General features: G+C 57.5%; 1 protein-coding gene across 11 annotated transcripts in view; it reads left to right on the top strand.

Annotated features, from left to right (window-relative positions):
• Nucleotides 1-12,593, top strand: part of RBFOX3 (RNA binding fox-1 homolog 3) — a 140,515-nt gene that overhangs the window by 16,447 nt on the left and 111,475 nt on the right. The window contains exon 1 of one of the 11 annotated variants that reach the window (XM_048323804.1): nt 8,632-8,732. The exons of the other annotated variants lie outside the window; for them this stretch is intronic. The gene's annotated coding sequence lies outside the window, so the exon portion shown is untranslated. Of the gene's footprint in view, nt 1-8,631; nt 8,733-12,593 lie in introns of those variants that run through there. 11 annotated transcript variants of the gene reach the window in all.

Raw genomic sequence — 12,593 nt, 5'->3', positions numbered from 1 at the left:
TCTCTCTCTCTCTCTCTCTCTCTCGGAAGCCACGTGTGGGGACTCAGCCGTGCCCTGGCACCACCTGGGTGGCTCCAGGCTTGCTGGGCTGGGGGGACACTGGGGCATCGCTCAAGGCTGGGGCTGGGCAAGCCCTGATTCAGCAGCAGCTCTGCTTAGCTGGGCTGGTGCAGCCCCGTCTCGGGAGAGTGACCTCTTCACCGCTTAGAGTGACCTCGTCCCATGCAGGGGTCCTTGGGGAGTGATCTGGCCAGCACTCAGGGTGAGGAGAGGGACAAAAAGATGCGAGCAGGGAGGAAAACTCTGTTGCTGTCTGCAGCCAAGCGATGTCCCTGGATGATGGTGAGGGGGTCTGGTCCCTTCCCTTCACTGCCAGCAGTGGTCCCATTGCCTGGTCACTGCTACTGAATACTCACGGCGATTCCCAGGGCTCAGCCTGAGCCTCCTCAGCAGCCCATGGCCTGGGCTCCTCTTTTTGCTCCTTGGTGGGGTCTGAGGCCTGTGGAGCAGAGCAGGGTCAGCCTTGTGGCTGCAGCCTGGCTCTGCTCTCCACCTGGGACCTTTCCTCTGCAGCTTGGTTAATCCTGGCATCGACCGCTCCATCTGGGCCCGCAGCTCTTCCTCAGCTTTCTTAGCTAATGGCTGTGTCTGCCTCCCATTGATCCTCAGCTGCAGAGCTCATTGATTAAGTACATTTCTTATTACACTTAATGGTATTTTACTCCTCTCTGTGCTTCCCTTGTGCCCAGTGCTTACCCTGTGCCTGCCAGGAGGAGAATTCCTCTGCCCAGAGAAATCCTCCTCCATGCTGGCCCTGCTCTCCTCCCACCAGCCACCACCATGGCTGTCCTTTCTGCTGCTCTCCCTGCCTGCCTCTTCCTCTTGGGCCAGGGCAGTGCCTCTGCCTGCTCTCTTCCCGTTCTTTGCTCCCTGGTCCCTGCTCCCATGCAGGGCTGATTTTCTCCCATGCAAAGCAGCTGCGGTTCCTTTGAGTGGCACAGCCCTGCCAGGGTGAGAGGCACTGCCCAGGGCACTGTGTTCTCCCCTCACCGACACCTCCATGCTCACCACATGCTCCTTGCTCCATGCCTCACCTCCTTTCAACTCTCTTGCATGCATCATTCAAAAGCCATAACATTATTGGGCATAAAATATTTACTTAACTGAGCTTTTTGCAAATATTCCCCTCCATTATTTTCCCTCCTTTTGGGAGCAGACACTGCTTCTCCTGTGCTCTCAAATGGCTTCTCTTAAATAATACAGCAAGAACGTACGAACACCCAGTAGCCTTTTTCTTTGTCCTGAACTACCCATAAATGTAACAGTGTCACCAATCCATTATGGCCACACCAGGACTGTGGTCAGGAGTGCCCAGCAGCGCAGGCCCTGCCTGTGGAATCACCTCGCTGCTGGGCGTGGGACAGGCAGGGAAGGTGCTCCAGGAGAGAGCAGAAATACAGGAGAAGGTCTGACATGATGCATACTATTAATAGTAATTTTAAAATGTTCCTTTCAGAAGGGACAGCTGAAGCTTGGCAGAGTGCAGGAATGAGCACTCCCAGTCTGATCCCTACTAGGATGCTGGGACAAATGCTTGAAACGAAATTCTCTCCAGCAGGGAAGTGGCTGGTTCCGGGGAGGCCAGCCTGGGACACGGGGTCCTGAGAGACACGTCCTATTGCGGGCAGCAGGGTGGGCAGATCCTAAAGAACGGGATATGGAACTTCAGGAGCCCCCTGGAGCCATCCCGTCTGCAGAGGCTCAGCGGGTCTCTGCTGTTCTGGGCAAAGGCTTGTGGTGTGCTTGGGCTTTTGCTTCTGTTTCCTTCTGACGAGGGGGAGTGGTTTTGAGCTGAAAGAGAGCAGATTTGGGTCAGGTGTTGGACAAAACTTCCCTGTGAGGGTGGTGAGGCTCCTGGGAGGCAGGAGCTGGGAAGCAGGGATGGAGCCTGGGAGCTCTGAGCTGCAGCCAGGGCCAGGCTGGGGCAGCTCAGCACACACAGTGCTGATGCTCCGTCATTCCCTCTCCCACGGGAGCCGGCTGTGAGCATCCCTGGCTCTGCCTGGGGCTGCGCTGGCCCTGGAGTCAGGTCACCCTGGCTTGGGACCTGCCTCTGTGTCACCGAGCACCGTTTAAGCGCTGCCTGTTCCAGCCAGGCAAACAGCCTTTTCCCTGTAATGCCGGCAATCCCTGCTCCTGCGGAGCCGTTAATTGATTTCCCTTCCCGGCGCTCCCGCCCGTGGCTGTGCTGACACTCGCCTGCCTGCGCTCCCGTCAGCGCCTGCGACAGCCAGATCCTGAAATTATTGATAAACACTCATTGGGGCTGGAGCCTGGGAAATTGCCAGCAACCCCAGCGGGTTTCTCTCTTGCCAGCATCATTTTTCTTGATGACAGCATGTTCCGAACTTCAGCAGGGAGGGGACAGGGCCTCCTGGTAACTTTTTTTTTTGTTTTATGCATTGGTAGTTTTAAAAGATCCCTGCAAAGAGCAGAGTGGAGACGCTGGGGAGCAAATGCCTGTGATTATCTCTGTCCTCCACCCAGCCCCACAGAGAGCTGCGCTGGGCTGGGTACTGCTCAGAGCTCTGCTCTCACCGGTCAGCCCTGCTCCTTCATCCCACTCAGTGCCTCTCTAGGCTTAGGAATTCTTAATTCCAACCTCATAGATCCCTGTTTCTTCCTCCAAGTCCTCTGCTCCTGCAGGCTGTTACCCCGTGCCATGGCATCTGCATGGGCAAGGACATCAGGCTGTGGTCCGAGCCGGGAGAATAGCTGGTGCGGGCACAGCAGCAGGAGCAGAACATCCCTGTCCAGAGCCAGGACAGTCCTCATCACCGTGGAGCCTGAGTCTGCTCTGCCAGAGGGCAAAAGTCACCTTTCACCCCTCCCTCAGCTGGCCCGATCCCAACCAGCCCTGTGGAATTGTGCCGGCGTGGTGTTGGTGCTCTGTCCCCGCTCACACAGATGTGTGTGGCACCTTGGGTCTCTCGCTGTGACTCGTTCTGGAGCTTGGAGCATTTTTCTCTCTGCAAGCTCTGCTAATTAGTGGGAGATTGTGGATCAGGGACAGAGGGAAGTGTCCTTCTGTGGTTCTGGCACCAGAAATAATTGAGCCATTTTTCACCTATGGCCAATCTAATTCTGTCCACATCTTGATTTTTCTCTAATAGCTTGGGGATGGATTCACAGCCATGTCCAGAGCTTTTCAGTAATCGCCTGGATTTCGTACTCTGTTGCTAGCTGGTCGCTGGTTTCTTTTTAGTTTGTGCTTCAGCTCCTCCAGATGAGGGAGGAGCTCATTTGAGCCAAGCTGTGTTTGCCTCTGTGCCAATATTTCCCAGCCTCTGCTGGGCAGCCCAGCCCCGGGGCGGGGGAGCAGTGGCTGCAGGACACGGGGCCAGCAGAGACCTGGGCATGGGCACTGCCAGCGGCGTGGGGCGGCTCCGGTGAAGCGGCTGATGCTGCTCAGTGCCTGAGGAGCGCATGCCGGCGCAGCCCGGCGATCCCGAACCAGCAAAGCAGTTGTCATGGAAATTAGGAAGGCCGGTGGTCTGAACAGCAGAGTCGGGCTGGGAGCAGCTCTCAGGAGGTGGCCAGGGCTCCGGGGTACCCCTGTCCCCTCACGCCAGCGCTGTGCCGGTGCCGTGCCGGGGCCGGGGTTTGCCGTGTCAGCTGCCGGCCAGGCTGGGAAAGTGAAGATGTTCACGGCAAACTGAAAGGTGTGATTTATCAGTGCTGGTCCCCAGAGGCTGAGGGCCTGTCAGGCACCAAAAAATCCCATCCATCATAGTGCGGGAGTGAGCTGCCTTTTTTTTTTTTTTTTTTTTTTTTTTTTTTTTTTTTTTTTTGGCCGTTTTATTTCTCTGTGAGTGCTGGAGCTGTGAGGGGGAGCAGTGTGAAAGCCAACCCTGGGCATGGGGGCAGGGGCTGGGGAGCCATGGGGATGGATGTTGCCGCTCTCCTTCCTGTGCATTATGGAAACCTCTCCCCTCTGCTGTGCTTTTTGGGGGCTGCAGCCTGTGTGAGGTCTCCACACTCTGCACAAAAAAGGGGCTCAGCCATCCCCCCCAGCTTCTCCCTGTGTCCCCCGTTTGTCCCCGTCTGTCTGTACATGTGTGTGTGCATCTGTGTGCAGATCTGATTGTTCGCTTCTTCATAACATTTTCTTCTCCCAATGTTTATGGGCCATGGGATTGGAAGTGAAGCATCTACTTAATTGCTGTCAGGCAAGGAGACGGGTTATAAAGTTGCCAAGGGAAAAAATAGCTCACTCTGGGGTAGATGCAGGGGAGCAGGGCTGATGAGGAGGGGGCGGAAGGCTGGGAGTGGGAAGAGATGAGGAGAGAGAAAGAACAGGAAGGGATCAGCAGGCAGCGAAGGAGCTGGCTCAGGAAAGGAGCTGCAGGAGAAAGGCCAGACAGAGGTGTGCTGGGCAAGAGTCAGCTCCCCTTCGGAGTCTTCTGTGTCCCCCAGGATGGTGGCATTTGCCTTCTCGTGTCATGAGTGTGGCTCCTGGAGCACTTTACGGAGGGAAAATTGGAAGCAGGAAGCCCTCCCTGTCCTGCCCATCCTCCCCACTGCCAGAGCCTCCCACCTGCCGCCACTCCAGTTCCAGGTCCTTTGCTTGCAGCCCTCTTCATCTGCATCTCTTTCTTGTTTGCTTCATTATCTCCCAGTCTAGCCCTGCACCATGTCATCCTCATTGCACGGCTCCTCCCTCTCCCCGGTCACCACATTACTCCATCAAGGACTCCCTTTCCCATCTTTTAGTCTCAGCGCCGCACATAAAAGCGCTCTGATGGCCATGGCGTGATAGCAAAGACAGAACTTAATTTCACAGCATTTTCATATAATGCTCCATAAAACTGAACAAATTTGCTGGAGTCCAAATCCATCTCATTATGCAGAGTCATTGGAAGGGAGCTTTTCCATTCGGGGCCTCAGCGCTCAGTGAGGGGATGGTACAGAAGAAGGGAAAAATAATTAATTAGGTGCTGCTCTGGATCAAAGATCCTGCATCGCAAGGCACGTTAAATAAATGCCTGGCTCATGAATAAAAGCTGCACTGAGCCCCACACAGAAAATCTTCAGTGAAGCTGAAGGTGTATAGAGAGATCTTTGGCCTGAGACTGTGCCCCAGGAAGAAAAGATGGAGCAGGGCAGGAAAGGGAAGATGGATCTGGGCATGGAGGAGATGGATCACGGAGTGCTCACCCAGGCCGGGGGAACGGGAAGCCTTGAGGAAGCACGAAGTGTGGCTTTATTCCTTGGCATTCCCCCAGTGTCCTGGGGTGGGAAGGAGTGCTGGCTGGAGCTGCCCTGCCCCGATCGATGGCAGTGCTGCTTTCCACGGCAGGACAGTGCAGGGCAGGTGGATTAAAATTGCAGCAGCCAAGGGAGAGGAGAGAGCTCGCTTCACTTCACACTGTTAATTAATCTCCGAGCCAATGAGGATGCTCTCATCTGGTCTTTACTTAATCCATAACCCAGAAATCCTCAAATTATGTCATTTGTTCAATACAGATGAAATTAATTACTCTGGGAAATAGGCAACAAGTTGCATTTCTGATGCTCCTTATCACGTAATCAGATCTACAGCGAGCTCAGTGCAGCCGCAGTGGCAGCAGCGGGATCACCTGCAGCTGCCGGGAGACGCTGAGCAGCATCAGCTATAAACCTGTCACCAGGAACCATGGGCTGGCTCCTACCAGGAGCTGGGGGGGCTGGGAGGCTCTGGGATGGCCGGGGATGCAGAGCCTGGGCAGTGATGGAGGTGCCGAGGAGCCTCCACCCAGGGCTTAACCCCCCCCCCTCAGCCCCCTGCTCCTTCCCTATTTATTGCCTCTTACTGGGGTTGCAGACGCAGCTTGCAGGGCTTCCTGGGGGACCCAGAGGGAAGGACTCCCCTGCAGCCCTCCCAGAGCCCTGTCCACTTCCCTGAGGGCTCTGTGCCTGCAGCTTGTGTCCCCCCACCCCATGACTTTGAGGCAGCGAGGGGCAGGTCCTCACCTGGATGGATCAGAAGAGCTGGGCACAGAATTACAGTGATTTACTCATTAGTGCCATTATTGTGGGGACGTGCTGCTTGGGGCTCAGCACAACCAGGGAGCTTGTGGAGAGCACTAAAGGTGATTCCCAGAGGTGTTAGAGCCACACTTGCAGTCCAGGTGTGCTCCCTCCCCTCGGTGCTCTGCTGTGCCCGTGGCCAGTGGCTCCGAGCATCCCAGAAGGGCTTCAATGACAGGCCCCAGCCAGGAACGGGCTCAGGTGGCAGAACGAGTCCCTGGGCTGGGCTGCCTGTGCTGGGGGACCCCTCACCCCCTCTCCCTGGTCAGCTGGGGGGTTGTGGGGATCCCTGACCCTTTCCTGGGGGGAAAGCTTTGCTGTAAGTGCTTAAGGCAGGTACCAGCTCACACACAACTAACACAGAAAGAGCTGTTGTAACAAAAAATCCATAGTGGTTGTTTGCTGAAATGAATTGCTGTAATGAATTGAAAAATATGACAAGCTGATCAAGGCAGCTATTGGGAGGCGTCAGGGGCCTCAGCCCAGCTCTGCAGCTCGCCTGGGTCACCCAACACGGCGGAATCCTTTCAGAGAAGAGAAAAACGTAGTTTCTCTCTGTCCTATCAATTTAAATAAATTACCTATTACATTAGCTGCACTTAAAACAAAGCAAGAAATCAATCCCCTGCCTCAGCTGCTCTAAAAACCTTGGTTTGCACCACGAGTCCCGTAATTGTCAGAGGTCCCCATGCTGGGAGTGTCTGGCGGTGAGGGGCTGTGTGTGGGGCAGTATGGGGGGCACGGACCAGCACGGCCACAGCAGTGCAGCTACCCTGAGGGACCTCCCAGGTGAGCGTGGGCAGCCCGGTGCCAGCCTGGCAGCAGTGCCGAGGCTGGGCCGACTGCCGGGATCTCCCCACGCATCCCTGGGGATTGACACCTCAGAGCACCCGGAGCCCCAGGGCAGGTGGGTGGTTTGATGCTGGATCCCACCACCCCTGGTTTGCTTCTCTGAGTGGGTGAGCAGAGCCAGAGCCCTGCCCTCAGGCAGAGTGGGGTGGAGGCAGGGATGGGGACAAGCGGTGGGGATGGATGCAGGAAGCAAGCAGGAGGCAGAGATGCAGGCAGGGATGTGGGGATGGATGTAGGAAGCAGGAATGTGGGCAGGGAGCCCTGTGGGGAGCTGGGCAGGGCAGAATCCCAGAAGGCAGGGCAGATTCAGGAGCAGCCTTTCAGACATGGCTGTTTCCTTTGTTTTTTTCCTGCTGAAACTGCTGCCTTGTGCAAAGCTGCTCGAGCTCCTCAGATAAATTAGCATCCAGGGGATTGTTTTCCTCTACATTTTGTGCAGTTGCATAAGAGGGAGGAACAGAGGAGCCCAAGGAGCAGATTGCTTTGTAGAAGCATGAAACAACTGCAGCCGGAGCTGCTGCCTCTCCTGCTGCCAGAGCTCAACACCTTCAGCTGGATGAGGCTCCAGGGTAGGAGCTGGATGTAGCTGGGTCCTGTGGGTCAGCATGGGCAGGACAGGGAGACCAGGGGCTCTTCCCAGCATGGCTGGTCATCTCCGAGCTGTTCCCAGGTGTCCCGGTTCGCAGCAGCAGCAGTGCCTGCAGACAGCCCAGCCCCATCCCTTCTGCCCGGAGCAGGCCCCTGCCCACTGCTGCTGGTCTCTGCCTCCACCTCCCAGGAGACTGAGAGGCCCCTTTGCAGGCACACCCGAGGAACTTCCAGATACGTCGGTGTAGGAGCTCTGGGGGCTTCCCAGCGGGTGCCATTCCCAGGACGAGGAGGAGGAGGAGGAGGAGGAGGAGGAGGGTATCAGTATCCACTCAGCTGCCTCCCCCTGGCTTGACCCCACTGAACTTACCGATCCCAGCGTGAGGAATGTGTGAGGTGATCAATGTATCTCAGCCCTGCCGGTGGAGGCGCGGGCTGAGGCTTTGGTTTAACCCTTCCCACCCCCCAGCGCGGGTCCCTGCGCTCCCCAGGGCTCAGGGGCTCCTGCCTTGGTCCTGCTGGCCAGGCTGGGCTGCAGACGGGTGGCTCCTGAATTGCATTATTCCCTGCTGAGCCTGGCCCATCCCATCCTGCCTTTGGGTGACCTCCCTGGAGGATTTTCCTGTGCCTGAACAGCGGGAGAGATGCTGATGGCTCCTCAGGCAGCACCTCCGTGCCGTGGCCTCCCCGGCCCGTCCCAGATGGGTCCAGTCCAGCGTAGGCTTGGCTCAACCTCTCTACACTCAGCACTATTGCTTCCCGTAAAACTCCAGAGAGGAGCTGGAAACGAGCAGGGGCGGGATGAAAGACCCGACGAGGCTCACACTTGCAGGAGGGCGCAGACACTTGGGGAGGGGGGAGAGAGGGACGGGGCTGCAGAGCTGCCGGCGATGCTGGGGAGAGGAGCGGGGGGGAGGACGGAGCTGCGGAGCGCCGGGGGAGCGTGGCTGGAAGTGCTTTCATAACCCTCAGCCAGAGTGATTTTCTGAGGCATAAGTGATGGAGGTAAATAGGATTATCTCACAAAAGAGACCAGTGAAATAATAAACATCCTCATCCAGCACCGCCCCGGTAAATGAGCGGGGGTGCGAGGGAGCAGCCCCGCCGCCCGGGAGGAGCGGGAGCGGCGCCCGCGGTGCCCGTTCCGGAGGACGGGGCTGAACACGAGCCCTGGGCACGTGGGTTCGCTGCTTTTTGGGACCTGGCCCGGCTCTCCGGCTCCTGTAAGTGCAAAGCGGCGTCCGCGCCGGGCTGAGCGGTGTGAGGGGGTGTTTTGGGGTGACATGAGCTGATGTCCTGCGGAGGGCTCGGTGGGGTGGGCGCTCAGCAGCCCGCAGGGACCTGCAGGTGCCACCGCCGAGGTGCTGGGGGTGCTGGGGCGGGTGAGTGTGGGTAGCAAACGCGTGGCGCTCAGCACGGGGAAGCAGAAGGTCCCAGGCTCGCACGGGATGTGACACGCGTGGGCGGAGGCAGCGGGTCCCCAGACCGGATCCCTCGAGGGCAGGGGCCCGGCCGTGCCCTGCCAGCTGCCACCGAAGGCTCTGCCCTCGCCTGCCGCGGCACTTTCTTCCTGTGTGCCAGAGCCCGGGGAGTGCCCGGCCCCGCTGACAGAGCATCGTGCGGCAGTGGCAGGTCTGTGGGGAGGGGGAGCAGAGTGCTGGGAGGCCCCTCCAGCGGGCAGGGGACAACAGCCCAGGGCTGACTGGGAGAAGCGGTGATGGCAGGGTCCGAGGGGGGCGGTGGCCACAGGCAGGGGACGCTGCCCCGCTGCTTCTGCGCTCCACAGGGATCTCCTCGGGACACTGCAGGACTGAAGGCACAAAAGTCTCCCTTGACTTTGTGACGGTGACAGGCTGAGTCTCCTCGGGCAGGGAGAGGCTCTTTAGCTACATTAACAATCTGAGATCTGATGGGAAAGATGAAATAACTCAGCCTCCTCCCCACCACTCACTTGAGACTCTGACAGAATCGCCACGATTAGGAAAATTCACCTCGAAGCTTCATCTGTAAAGGACCAAACCATAAGGAAATATTTGGCCCAGAGGCAGGCAGAAGAGGAATTTCATCTGCCTCTCATGTTTCATCATTTGCCTTCTCTGGCTCCTATCTTGGCAGCCCCAGTATTTTGCTTTGTCTCCTTCAGGTGACTAATCATTAGACTAATTAGTTGCTAATCAATGTTTAATTAAAATGTAGCTGTTAATTACTGGAGGTGGTACCACAGGTTGACTATGAGGTGTTATGGAAATATTTTTAAGGGCAGTTCACAGGGCACTGGTCCTCCTTCCTCGGCTTGGGGGTGTCCCAGGGTCCCCTCCCCTGGGATGCTGCTCTGGGATTGGGATGGGAGCTGCAGGTGGAACACACCTGGAGCCGATTCCGTCACCTGGGACGCGCTCGTGGTGCGGGTGGCTCCGGAGCATCCCTGACACTTTCCCATGTAGCAGCTGGGGATGGAGGTGCCTGGGCAGCTCTGGGCCGGGTGGAATGTGGAGGACATCCCTGGGATGGAATGGGAAGCAGCCAAAGCAGGATCCTGATGCCCTGCCCAGGGCTGCGAGCCCCTCGCTTTGGGAGCTGTATGAGCATTTGGGATGCTGGTGAGCATCTGGCCAAAATCCCAGTGCGGGGTGCAGCTCCCACTCCAGTTCTCCCTGCTCAGCCTCCGCCTGCTCCCATAAGGCCCTCTGAGAGCTGAGGCCAGGAGGGATGGAGACAGAGGCTTCATTACATGCAAGAGCCAGGAGGTTCTCCGTGCCCAAGCCATCAGAAAGCGCCGGTAAATGTTCCATCGGCGGTGGTATGTAGGTCACCCAGGTGTGCTGCCTCCAGGTACCGGCTCATTTCAGCCCTCGGTGGGGAGCCTGCGTCTGCTCATTAACTCTGCAGCTCTTCTCCCTCCCTGTGCCTTCTGAGCCAGGGCTGATGTGCCTGGCTGGGGCAGGGGCTGCTCACGGGGCTGGGGGCTTTGTGCCAGCTGGGGAGGGGAGGGCTGGGAGTACCATGTTTTGTTCAAGGGCTCTGAACCCCTTACAGCTCCATAGGGTGGGCACCTGAGGGAGAGGCAGGGACCCCCATGCACGAGCTGTGTCCCCTCCTCGGGGCGGTGCTGACCGGTGGGGCAGGTGCTTTACAGATGCTGTGCTTGTGCCAGTGCCACCGTTTACATTCTCCCTGCTGCTTACATCCCTTATTTCACTTTACTTGTGATTTTATGGCTCATTTTAATGTCTTGAGAGCAGACCCACAGGATAACAAGGTCTGGTGCTGCAGAGGGTCCTGTGGCAGACACAGTGTCTCCATCCAGCTGGAGACACTGGAGCACAGCGAATGTGCCTCTGTCTGGGTCAGGCAGTGGCGTGTCCCTCACCTGGGGAGGGGCAGGGGGACTTGCTGAGGCAGAGAAGTTGGGTGGCTGAACGGGGCTGATGCTGTAGGGCTCATGGGAGAGCCGGCTCCCGGCATCTGTGCTCAGCATATCCCTTCTTGCTCCTGAAAACTGGCATCTCTTTGGGGGGCTACTGCACCTGATAAGGTCCCTGTCACCCAGAGAGCATTTGCTGTGGGGCTCAGAGAAGCCCCAGAGCTCTGGAACAAGGCATTGGAGAGTCTTTGCCCTGGTCAGGACAATATCCCTTCCCCAGCTGTCCCTGGGCGATGCCTGTACCTCCCTCCAGCTGTGGCTGGACATGTGTCACTCCCCACCTTGGCTGTGCCAGAGTGCTGGCTGGGGGATGCGAGGGTTCACGTGTGCCTTGGTTTGCTCGATGGCACGGGATATGTTTTTTGGGGAAAAAAATCTTTTTTTCCCCCCCTGCTAGTTAGAGGAGGATGCTGACAGCGGCCCAGGGGTGGGGTGGTTCGGGTGGTGACAATGCAAGGAACAAGCTATGTTTAGAAATAATTGCTTTGTCTTTCACAGAGGTATTAGTGCCTCCATGCTGGCAGCTGCAGGAATTAGCTGGAAGTTTTGGTGACACAAATACAGAAGCAAAATTATTGTTACTTATCATCACTTCATGCATGTGAGGGGAAAGAGACGTTATCAGGGCAGAGAGAGGGAAACAGTGAAGCAGAGGGGCTGCAGCTGGGGATCTCCAGCACAAGGCTGGCACATCCTTGGGGGAGCCCAGCCCTGGAGGCTCTTGCTTCACCAGAGAAATGCTGGTTTTATGCCAAGGGTCTGCGCCCATCCCTGGGACAGTCACAGGGGACCTGCAGCTCCAGCAGTGTGGAATGGCACATCCTGCAGCTGGTTTGGCCCAAGGGGAGGGGCATTGTGGACAATGGCTTGGCGGGGGGGGGGGGGGGGGGAGCTGGGTAGGTGGGCTCCTGAAGGGGGGCTTGGGGGGCTGGAGACACCCAGCCCCTGTTGGCTGCTGTGGGGCTGGAGGGGCAGGCAGGGGGCACTTAGGGGCTGTTGGGAAGTGATCCCTTATTTGCCCTAACAGAAGCCTGGCATACCAGGATGCAGGGAGAGGAGAATTTTACCACAGCGAACCTTCACCTTGGCTGTGCATCCCTGTGGTGCTGCTCACCCGGGTCAGTCCTGAGCACCTTCTGCATTGCAGGAGGATCCCAGCTCCTCTTTGGATGGAAGAGCAAACTGGGGGGTTCAGAAGTGGCACCGTTATAGCTGTTCACGTGGGACTGGGTGACGGTGTCAGGTCACAAGCCAGGGCCCCACGGGATGTGGAGCAGCAGCTCTGTGTGGAAGCGATGGTGGATGGTAACAGGAGGATCCTCCCGCAGAGGAGCAGCAGAGCCCCTTGGGAGGCTGCTCTCCGTGGATGGCGGAGCTGTTGCTCCATCGGGAGCCCCCGAGGATGCGACCGCGGCTCCGGCGTCGCTCCGCTCTCCCAGTGTTTGTTTCTCCCTGGCTCCGGGAGCGCGGCTCCCGCTGGCAGCATCCTACCCTGTCCCTGCCCGTCCCTTGGCGGCCCGGCTGCCTCCGAAAAGTAAAGTTGAATGTTTGGAAGGAACAGATCTCTGATGAAACAAGGCCATTCATGCTTTCAGATATTAAATTCCATGCAGAATATTAAATAATTTCCTCTTCAATGATCCCAGTAAATTTAATTAGC

Source organism: Corvus hawaiiensis, chromosome 19 (assembly GCF_020740725.1).
Source record: "Corvus hawaiiensis isolate bCorHaw1 chromosome 19, bCorHaw1.pri.cur, whole genome shotgun sequence".
Lineage (NCBI taxonomy): Eukaryota > Metazoa > Chordata > Aves > Passeriformes > Corvidae > Corvus > Corvus hawaiiensis.
This window is presented reverse-complemented; position numbering and strand designations above follow the sequence as displayed.